The sequence below is a fragment of the Acinonyx jubatus genome, chromosome E1 (genome assembly GCF_027475565.1).
Source record: "Acinonyx jubatus isolate Ajub_Pintada_27869175 chromosome E1, VMU_Ajub_asm_v1.0, whole genome shotgun sequence".
Classification (NCBI taxonomy): domain Eukaryota; kingdom Metazoa; phylum Chordata; class Mammalia; order Carnivora; family Felidae; genus Acinonyx; species Acinonyx jubatus.
Window position 1 is genome coordinate 48,552,497 of NC_069397.1, and position 10,868 is coordinate 48,563,364.

At 45.1% G+C, this 10,868-nt stretch overlaps 1 long non-coding RNA gene across 1 annotated transcript; it reads left to right on the forward strand.

The window, feature by feature from the left end:
* The first annotated feature begins 13 nt into the window (after nt 1-13).
* LOC113596067 (uncharacterized) lies at nt 14-10,663 on the forward strand. Its single transcript, XR_003416759.2, has 3 exons — nt 14-460; nt 7,115-7,326; nt 8,979-10,663. It is a non-coding gene; the product is annotated as an uncharacterized LOC113596067 (long non-coding RNA).
* The last annotated feature ends 205 nt before the right edge of the window (nt 10,664-10,868 follow it).

The window sequence follows — 10,868 nt, forward strand, 5'->3', positions numbered from 1 at the left end:
CCGCCCTGCCCTTCTTCGCTCCGCCCCGTCCCCGCTTCGCTCCGCCCCCACGCCCGGCCCAGATCCTCCGGCGCGTCGGAGCCAAACCCGGCAGCCGAGGGGGTGGGGTCCCCACCCTCGGCCGCCATTGGCTATGAGTCCACGCCGCCGCGCCCCCTTGGCCAATTGACGACAGCTGTGGGCTGGACCGCCCTGGTAGCGACCCGCCCCCAGCTCAGCGACGCGGCTCTCCATTGGGCGAAGGAGGGTGACGCAAGGCTGCAGGCCACGTGGTAGTGTTTTCATTGCCAGAGGTTGCGAAGCGGAAGTCCGGAAGAACCAGTGCAACTGAGGCCCGACCTGGTGGCCACCTTCTGTCATCTGCGGTGGAGCTGCGGCTGAGGGGGCGGGCGGACGCGCTCCGTCCCACCCCACCCAGACCCCTGTGGCATGTAGCTCTCCGTCTATTAAACTTACAGAGGTTAGTAGCGTGAGACGCCAAAGCCCCACCCTTTTACAGAGTCTTCCAACTGCTTTGAGAAAAGCCAGACAGATCGCATGTTACCTTCACGGTTGCCCTGCTGTTGAGAACTCTTTCTACATGCCCAGCGCTGTGCTAACCGTGTATGCTATCTCTTAGAATTCCTATAAAACAAGAATATATACTTTCTGCCCAGTTTTAATAAGGAGCAACTGAACAGTTAAGTAATCTGTCTGAAGTAACAGAATAAACGGTAGAATGTGGATTTGTCTCAACTTAAGCTTCGTGCACCAAGAAATTCTGCTAGGGAATTTGGCAAAACCTATCTGATCTATAATTGGGGGGGGGGGGGAAGGAAGAAAATGTCTATAAGGTGGCGTGTTTGATGAAAGGGATGAGGTCTTGAAGATGGCACAATTCAAAACTCACATATTTGAGATAAATCCTGACAAGTTTCTCTTCCCAAGCTAAATTCAAGTTGCCTTGTAGAATACCCAACACACTTTATAAATCAGTAGCTCTGCTGGCTTTGGATTTATATAATTCCTGATGAATTTTTAATTCGTGCTTTTCAAGTTGAGATGGCATTTTAATTGTTATACCACAGTATTTCATATTGGCATTATTAAAATTTGTGACAAAGCTATATATACGTGTGTGTATGTGCGTGCGTGCACACACACACACACACACACACACACACACACACACTTTGGAAGCTTGGACCTATAATGGATGAGTGAAGCGCATTATTTCATTTAAGCTTTTCTAGTTGCATATCCAGTTTGGGTTTTCCAAAATGGAAATGTAACAGTTTGTTCAGTTCAGGCTATTCTTTCTCTCAACTGATGTTAAAATAGTTAAGCTCATAGATCCGCGGATGCTCTTCAGTCGATTGTGAGGTGTTGTAGAAACTATCGTAAGCGAAAAGAGCTTCTGTTTGGATGCTTTAACTGCATCATCTTTGTAACCTCTAAGATCAAAAGTGCTTCTCACCACCCCCAGCTCAGGCATTTAGAAAACCAGGAATCTGGTAGGCTAGGTGCTCCGTTGTTTGGAAAATTCAATAAAGGACAGAATAAATTCGGTTTGTAAAGTGGAAGTTGTTATTCTCAACAGTTCGGACTTTATAGGCTAGAGTTGGGAGCTGGTGTTAGTGTTTGAGTAGGAGCGTTTCATGATAAAAGCCGTGTTTTAGGCAGATAAACTTGGCCAGGGTGTGCAGAACAGATTAGAAGGGGAAAAAGCCTCGGCCAATGTGAAATTCTAGGAGTAAAGGGATATGAGATGCGAACTATTGCATGGCAGCAAGGCTAGAAAGTTGAAGACAAACCCAAGTGAAATTTTTTTCTGTTGAAATATATTTGACATATAACATTGTGTAAACTGAAGGTGTATAGCATGTTGATTTGACATTCATGTATTGTAATATTGCCATTGTGGCTATAATTAGCACCACTAACATGTCACATGAAGAGCTATTTTGAGGCAATGCTGTCCCATAGAAAGGTAACAAACCAAAGAAAGAAAGAAAGAAAGAAAGGTAATGTCAACCACAGATGTGAACCCCATATGTAATTTAACATTTCCTAGAAGCCACATTTAAAAAGATAAAAAGAGATAAGTAAATTAATTTTAATAATATCTTTAACACAATATGTCAAAAATCTCATTTTAATGGGTCGCCCATGTGAAACTATTAATCAGCTAGTTTATTTATTGTTTTAACTAATTAATTTTAATCAGCTAGTTTAAAGTACTATTTTTTTAGTGTAGGTATTTAAAATCCAATGTATCTTTTTCACTTAGAGCATATCTCCATTTAACCTAGCCACCTTTTAAGCGCTCATGCGGCTGGTAGCTATCTTATTGCCCAGTAAAGTTTGGGGAGAATAAACCACAGATAGTAGCTGATGGGGGAGGGGTGGTATAGCACAGAAGAAGAGGGAAACGTCCACGCTGATTCCGTAGTTAGGATCGCCGTTGGGAAAGTGGAAGCTCGTGGTGCTGCTTTCAGAAACCGGATATTTGGGCAGGTATTTAGGGAGTGAGGTGAACTGAATGCTCATTGGAATTCCAGTTCAAGCCTAGAGATGTACGTCCAGGAGAAAACTGATCATCTTTCCAGCCCCACCCTTTGTGAATGATCCCCCTTGTATGTTTCCTACTGAGTTAATGGTCCACCATCCACCACTACCCATGTGGAAATAACATTCCAGGGCTGCCTCATCCGGTTTTATTTTTTCCCAAGACGGTACAGAAATCTGTATTTTTATATAAATAAAGTTAACATAACTATTTATTTTATATAAACCTATATTTTATGTAAAAATTTAAAAGGTTGATGACCAATTCTTATTTTTAAAAAACACTGTGAAGGCCAAATTAAATATACGAGCTGGCTGGATGTGGTTTGTGGAGGTCCAGTGTGTGACCTCTGTGTGAGGCATAATTCCCAGAAATTTACTGGCATAAACATCTAAAGAAAAGGCTGCAAATAGATTTGAAGGTGTTGGATTCCTTTAATATCAGGCTGATTTTTCTTTTTCTGAGTCCTAGTTCTAGGTTCCGTGGGAGAGGAAACTCCTGATTTATTTATTTTTTTTAAGTTTATTTATTTTGTGGGGGAGAGAGAGCGTGCATGTGTGCACGTGAGCCGGAGAGGGGCAGAGAGAGAGGCAGGGACAGAGAGAGAGGGAGAGAGAGAATCCTAAGCAGGCTGGGCACACTGTCGGCACAGAGCTGGGCTCGGGGCTCGATCTCACAAACCATGAGATCATGACCAGAGCAGAAAAAGAGTCGGACGCTTAACCGACTGAGCCACCCCGGCGCCCTGAGGACACTCCTGATTTAAACCCTGGGTTTATGGCATCCTAATCCTTCCACATTCTTGGAACAGAAATTTCAACACTACATAACAGGAGCCGAGGCTATCTGGAGGAAGAGGGGAATATGACACTTTACCGCAGGAAAAACAAGATTTCAGCTTTTTGCCTTTCTTCCAATTGAAATTTCCTAAATGTCTACCTTTTCTCAAACAAAATGTCCATTACTTCTGGGGAAACAGTAAGTCAGCAAAATCCGGAAGAATAAAGCTGAGCTTGGGAATCAAGTGTTCTTGGTAATATACAAAATTGCAGGCCACAATTCAGCTAATGGGGAGACTTCCTATTTGTTCAGCAATCAGGTTGTAATTTTAAAATGCTGATTAGGGAATGCGTAGGGCATGAACAGGGGAAGTTGGAAATGGGACATCCTGTCTGATGTAACCCTCCTGTCACCCAATATGGTTGCCCATAACACCCAACTGGCTATAATTAGAGTGAGTACAAGGTGAGCAAATACCACTCCTGCCCACTTCTTCTTTTCATAAAATCCATTCTGTTTTTATAAGATCAAACCACAGGGAATAGCTCCTTTTCCTTTTCTGATGCGTCTCAGCACTCAGAACGTGAGCTGAGAAAGAGTAGAACCGGAAGAGACAAGTGTATGGTGGTTCTTTGAGAAAAGAATAAAGGAGGGAGATTCTGGGGACAGTGTAGAATAGGTAAGACTTGGGGGGTAGGGAGAGGGAAGGGTGATGTGTCGCAAGCTCAGGGAGTCAGCCCTACCGATCTGGGGTAGAAGGTAAGGGGTTGAAATGTAGGGTAATCTCTGGGAAAGCAGGTGATCCCGTCAGATTGGCAAACAGGAAGTGTCCGGCCAGAGGTATGGCTAAACAGAAGGCACAGTTGGGCTTTTTTGTTACTAATCATTGGCACAATCTGCGTGGTAAAGCACGGCTGCCATGAATGAACAGTTCCCATTATGTGCCTTTGCTCCCCAAATGGAACCATTATTTCTGGTTTTATCAATTCAAAAGCCAACAGCCGTTCTAATAGTCCTCGACTTCCATATTTCCTCTCAAGAGCAAGAAACAAGGGTACTTCTTTAAAGAGTGAACTGCAGTGTCTTTGACTGCATTCTCTTTCCCAGCTCTCTTATTTCTGCTTCCAGAATAATCTTCTTAAAACACTGAGGCAAAATTACAAGTTGTCCATAAATACTTGCCGATCGGCTGACGTTCACGAAGACAGTAGCTTTCTGTGTGTGCATTTGCAGACATAACTTGAGCTAACCATCTATTAGTCAAGACGATGCAGAGAGGAGGTTCATCATGGAGTTTTTGTTCACTGGGACATCTTTTAAAAAAAATTTTTTTTAACGTTTTATTTATTTTTGAGACAGAGAGAGACAGAGCATGAACAGGGGAGGGGCAGAGAGAGAGGGAGACACAGAATCGGAAGCAGGCTCTGAGCCATCAGCCCAGAGCCCGACGCGGGGCTCAAACTCACGGACCGCGAGATCGTGACCTGAGCTGAAGTCGGACGCTTAACCGACTGAGCCACCCAGGTGCCCCTCACTGGGACATCTTAAGACCAGACAGGATTGCAGAGAAGTGTTAATCAGGTCAACCAACTGCCTTGACTTAAGTTTTAGAGTATAAATATAGGTGATATCTGGAAATGGAAAGCAAAGCTTTATAGAAAGCTTGGCTTGAAACCTCATACCTCTTCTCACTTAATGTCTATTACCTATCCTGTCCCAGAGATTTTTATCCCCATGGCACAACTGCGTAAACCAAGGTTGAGAGATGTTGGATAAGTTGCTCAAGGTCCTAGGGCTGTTTGCGATGGAGATATAGTTTGCCCTTGGTCCCTTCCACTGTATTTCCAGGTCACCCCGTGTTCCATGCTTCCTCTCAGACTGCTCAAAGCTGGGAACAGAACTGGCAGTGTGACCTGAACTCCATTCTCTAAGGAGACAGAGAGGCAAGGGTGGAGGGAAAGAGACAGGCTTATGCCAAGAGGGCCATGGGCCAAGTGTAAGGGGAGGGCACCTTTTCAAGGGGGGCAAAGCTTTGCTTATGCTTGCCATGGGTACTACTAGAAGTATCTAAGAACCTCTTTTGCTCCGAGGTAAAGGGTTAGTTAACCTGCGCTCATGGGCGAGGGTGGCTAGTTCGTAAGTGGTGCCGTGGGACTCTGGGTTTCCTGCTGGCTAGAGAGAGAGTGTGAAGAATGGTAACCATTCCTTGGAATTCTTCACTTCTAGGAAAAAGGTGATTTCAAAGGCCATCGGCTAAGAATCCCACGATTCTTGGTGAACAGTGCCATCTAGCGACCTGCTGTATTTAGTTCCAGCCCGGTAGGGCAACCTTGTAGGAAAGACTGGCTTCAGGAGACACGGAGAGCTAATCACCAAACCGTGGAAGAGGAGTTCCAGGCTCTCCCGTGTTCTTCCAGAACTTCTTTCCTGTCTATACATGGAAGATACAGACACCTCACTCACCACTCCCTTGCAGAAGAAGTTTAGAAGGGGGTTGCCCATGCATTCATTTGACACATTTTTATTCAGTGCCTGTTATGCGCCCGCCATGGTTGCGGGTCCTGGGGATGCGCCATGGGGAAAATTAAATAAAAATCCCTGCTTGTATGGGCACAGAGACCAGAGACAAGAAAAAACAGAATGGAGAGTATCTCAGATGGCCATGAGTGCCAAGGAGAAAAATAAAGCCGTTGGAAGGGATGTGGGAGGTGTTGGGGAGAGGAGGGCTTGATAAAGAGTAGGAAGGGAAGGTGTCGCTGGAAGGTTCCATTTGAACAAAGACCTGAAGGAGAGAAGGGAACATGAGGGGGAAAAGCATTCCTGGCAGGAGGAACATGGAGGAGGCAAGGGTGGATGGAGGAGAGAGAAGAGGGGCAGATACATAGGAAAAGAGGTCGGAATGGTCATGGTTGGGCATGTGGGGGAGGGACGAGAAGCCACTGGATATTTGGACTTATATTTGAACAGAATCACTCAGGCAGCTGTGCTGAAAACAAATTAAAGGTGTCTTGGGAGGGGCACCTGGGCGGCTCAATCTCTTGAGCATCCGAGTTCAGCTCAGATCATGATCTCACAGTTTGTGAGTTCGAGCCCTGCGTCGGGTTCTGTGCTGACAGCGCGGAGCCCGTTTCAGATCCTCTGTCCCCGCCCCTCTCTCTGCACCTTCCCTGTTCACTCTCTTTCTCTCAAAAATAAACAAAACATTAAACAAAAAGTTGCCCTGGGAGATTCACAGTTCCCTTTAGCACATTTAAAAACTCCACAAACCCCAGTTTATTGTTTATTTAACGTTGTTTAACGAGGACTTTCCAGGCTTACACAGATCTCTTTCTTCCTGCAACACCCACTACCTTCTTGCGGGACCCGAGAAATGAAAGTCAGCGCTGATAAGCAGACTGTGATGTTCCCGACAGTCATAAATGACGCGAGCCCAAAGCCAACAGAAAGCAGTGATTTTCCCAAGGCCACACCACAACTGCAAAGGAGCTACCGTTGAGTGACTAATTCTTTCTTATCAGTATCTTCCGCAGATTCGCTCCATTCCTCCGTTATGAAACCATGCCGCTTCACGGCCACTGGCAATCCGGGCCCGATTCCTGTATCCCCTGCCCTTCCCACCTTAGAGTCACTTAGCACAAACCCAAAACCCCACAAGAAAACCCCCTTCCTACAGCCACCGTGGTTCATTTGGTGTACGTTTTCCCTTGCTGCACCAAGTGAAGAAAATGAACATCGACTGGGTGAACCTGGCGGTCTTGACCTACAGCTTTATCTATCTGCCCCTAGGATTTTGTAGATCAAAGTTTAAGAAGAGCTGGACAAAATAACGACTTCCTACCATCATATTCTTTGAGTCTAAGGCAGAGATACCGTGCCCCGCTAAAACGTCTTGCGTACCAAGTGGAACACAATGTCTGGTCCGTGAAAGTGGTGAGAGACTATATTGCCAAATATTTTTTGAAAATATGCTGGATGCTTCATAGAAATGAGGTTCTACGGTATGTGACCTTTGGCGTCTGGCTTCTTTTACTTAGCATAACGCTTCCAAGGCTCATCCAGGGTGTAGCCTGTATCAGTATTTCATTTCTTTTTACGGCTGAATAATATTCCGTTATATGTATATACCACAACTAATTTATCCATTTGTCAGCGGGTGGACATTTGAGTTGTGTCCACCTCTTGGCTCTTGTGAACAGTGCTACTATGAACACGTGCGTGTGCGCGATTATTTGAGGACCTGTTTTCGATCGTCTTTCCATTGTACCTGTGTTCAGTATATCTTGGAATGGAATTCCGGATTATATATATATTTTTAAGTTTACTTATTATTGAGAGAGAGAGCACGCGCACGCAGGAGAGGGCAGAGAGAGGGGGAGAGAGAGAGAATCCCAAGCAGGCTCTGCACCGTCAACACAGAGCCCGATGCAGGGCTCGAACCCACGAAGCGTGAGATCACGACCTGAGCTGAAGTCAGACACTGAACTGACTGAGCCACGCAGGTGCCCTGTATATTTTTTTCTATATATTTAACTTTTGAAGAACTGGCAAAACTGTTTTCCACGGAGGCTGAGCCATTTCACATTCCCATAGCAATGAACGAGGGCTCCGATTCACCATTTGTTACTTGTTGTTTCTATTTTTCACGATCACCATAGCCATCCCCATGGGTGTGAAAAACACTGAGATTTTATGCCGTGTCTGCAAAGTTGCAAGCTCTTGGGACATCCAAGTAGTGTTGGGTCCCTCAGTGCTTGCAATGAACCAAGGCCGTGCTGTATTTTCAAGGCTCCCACACCCATTCCGGGTCACGCTCTGGCAGGTGGGCAACAAAGCTTTGTATCGTATGGAAACTTGTTCAGCTTCAACCCATACAGCTGAAATGGGAGTCCAGGGCGGGGCCAAGTCAGGGGAACAATCTGAGGCAGACCCTGGGCTGCCCTTTCTGGCTTGTTCTTTCCATTCTTTCTTTTTAAAAATTTTTTTTTAATGTTTTTATTTATTTTTGAGACAGAGAGAGACAGAGCGTGAGCAGGGGAGGGGCAGAGAGAGGGGGAGACACCGAATCCGAAGCAGGCTCCAGGCTCTGAGCTGTCAGCCCAGAGCCCGACATGGGGCTCGAACTCACGGAGTGTGAGGTCATGACCTGAGCTGAAGTCAGACGCTTAACCGATTGAGCCACCCAGGTGCCCCTGTTCTTTCCATTCTTATCGTTTATTCTCCTAGCTAAGACCCCTTGATGCTGGGACATGGTCTTCAGGTACCCCAGGACATGATTACACCCCAGCTTCCGTTCAGCTGGGGCATCTCCATTCTGCAGGTTTCTTGTTAGGGTGAGAACAGTGCTAATCACGTAACTAAAGACGCAAAGGACAAGGTCCTTTGGGAACCAGAGCCTTTTGCTTCTTTAAACTGGGAAGATCCTGTGGGTGTTTCAGGGGCAGCTGATATCTGGGCATAGGGTACATTATAAGGGATCGAGAGAGAGAGAGAGAGGGGGAGAGAGACAGAGAGAGAGAGAGAGAGAGAGAGAGATCCAGGATCATTGGTGGCGAGGTAATAGTTGAGGCCATGAGAGGAGGTAAGATGTAACGAAAAATGTGTCAGTTGGTGAAGAGCTGGACTGAATGTCCTGGTATTCCTTTAATTTTAGGAACACTACCGGAAAGGAGGCTGGTGCTTGTGCTGAGCCGCCTTCAGCAGCTCCACGTCCCACATTGCTGATGAGTGAGAGCCTCTGTTATAAATGGAAACGTGAACTGGCAAGTGCTCCCCGGCTAACGCTGAACCCACCAGCTTATTTTGCTACCTATTATGTACGTGATCTGCGATTTTGCTTATTGATTGCAAACATGCACGAGGAATAGGAAGCTGGCGTGTTTTCCAAAAACGAGATGGAGTGTTTTCGCTGCTGCGTGTCTCAACCGGGTATGACTTCGACTTTTCATCATTTCTCTGAGGTCAGAAACAGCCTTGGGTGGGTTTCTAATTTTTTTTTTTTTTTTTTTTTATATAGAAGTTTGGCTCCCGAGACTGTTTCAGAGCCTTTAGGAAAGATATCAAGTGGACGAGACATGTCCGAAAATATTTAAAGTGGCGATTTCCTAGGCCCTCTTTCTCCACTTTCTCCGTAGGCATCTGTTCCCATATGTGGAGGTTTAAGTCAGCCTCTATCTACAGATGACCCTTGTCTGACCTCACTCTCTGGAATGCTCTGCCTGCCTCTGTCTTTCATGCCACAGCACATCAACACTACCTTCTGTTGGCATTCCTGACAGGATTTCTTTCTCCTGAGCTCTTGAAAGAATCCTGCTTCAGCAACTCTAGAGAATGGTGGGAGAGTTGGTCTTTAAAAACAGATTTATCCCATACCAAGGACAGGAATCACTTATTTTGCACCACTGTGTGCATTGACTCTTCTTTTCTCCCAATCCATGAACATAGTATAGATTCTTAGGTCCCCTTGACCCAGGAATGCAGTTTCCCATGCCTACATAGGCCAAGTCCTTCTGTTCTCAGAGATTCTAATTACATTAGCCTGTGTATTTTCTTTAAAACGGTTATCACAACCTAAAATTACCTTGTTTATTTGCTTACATATTCACTGTCTATCTCTTCTATCTAGAAAGTAAACTCCATGAGAGCAGGGTCTTTTTTTTTTTTTTAAAGAAAAGTCTTTTTTAAATTATTTCTTTATTTTTAGAGAGAGAGAGAGAGAGAGAGAGTGCACATGAGCAAGGGAGAGAGGGAAAATCTAAAGCAGGCTCCACACTCAGTGTGGAGACCAACTCTCAGGTCTCCATCCCATGACCCTGGGATCATGACCTGAGCCAAAATCAAGAGTCAGACACTCAACCGACTGAGCCACTCAGGCGCCGTGAGAGCAGGGCCTTATGTGTCTTCTCCCAGCATCCAGAGTGACGCTTGTCCACATAATAGGTGCTCATGGAATATTTGCCAACTGACTGACTTACAGAATCAGTCATTAAAACATCATACGAAAATTAGCTTTCCATTAACTCCTTCTAAGTGTCATTTTCTTGTCTCTCTTGAACAATGATATTGTCCAAATGGAGCTAGTATTGTGACCAAATACCAATCAACTATGTTAGTGGCTTTTGAGATTTGGGACCCCCTTTACACCCTTAAAAGTTGTTGAAGACCCAAAGAGCTAGTGTTCATGTGAGTCATATCTGTCATTATTTAGTGTGATAGAAATGAAAACTGAGAAGAGTTCAAAATATTTATTAATTCATTAAAAATAATAAACCCATTATATGTTAACATTCATACCATATTTTTTTTGTTTCTCAAATAAACAAAATAACAGGGACATGAGACGCATTGTTTTACTTAAGAAAAAAAATTTTTAATGTTTATTTTATTTCTGAGAGAGAGAGACAGAGCATGAGTTGGGGAGGGGCAGAGAGAGAGGGACACCCAGAATCCGAAGCAGGCTCCAGCCTCCGGGCTGTCAGCACAGAGCCCGACGTGGGACTCGAACTCCCAAACCTCGAGATCATGACTGAGCTGAAGTTGGACA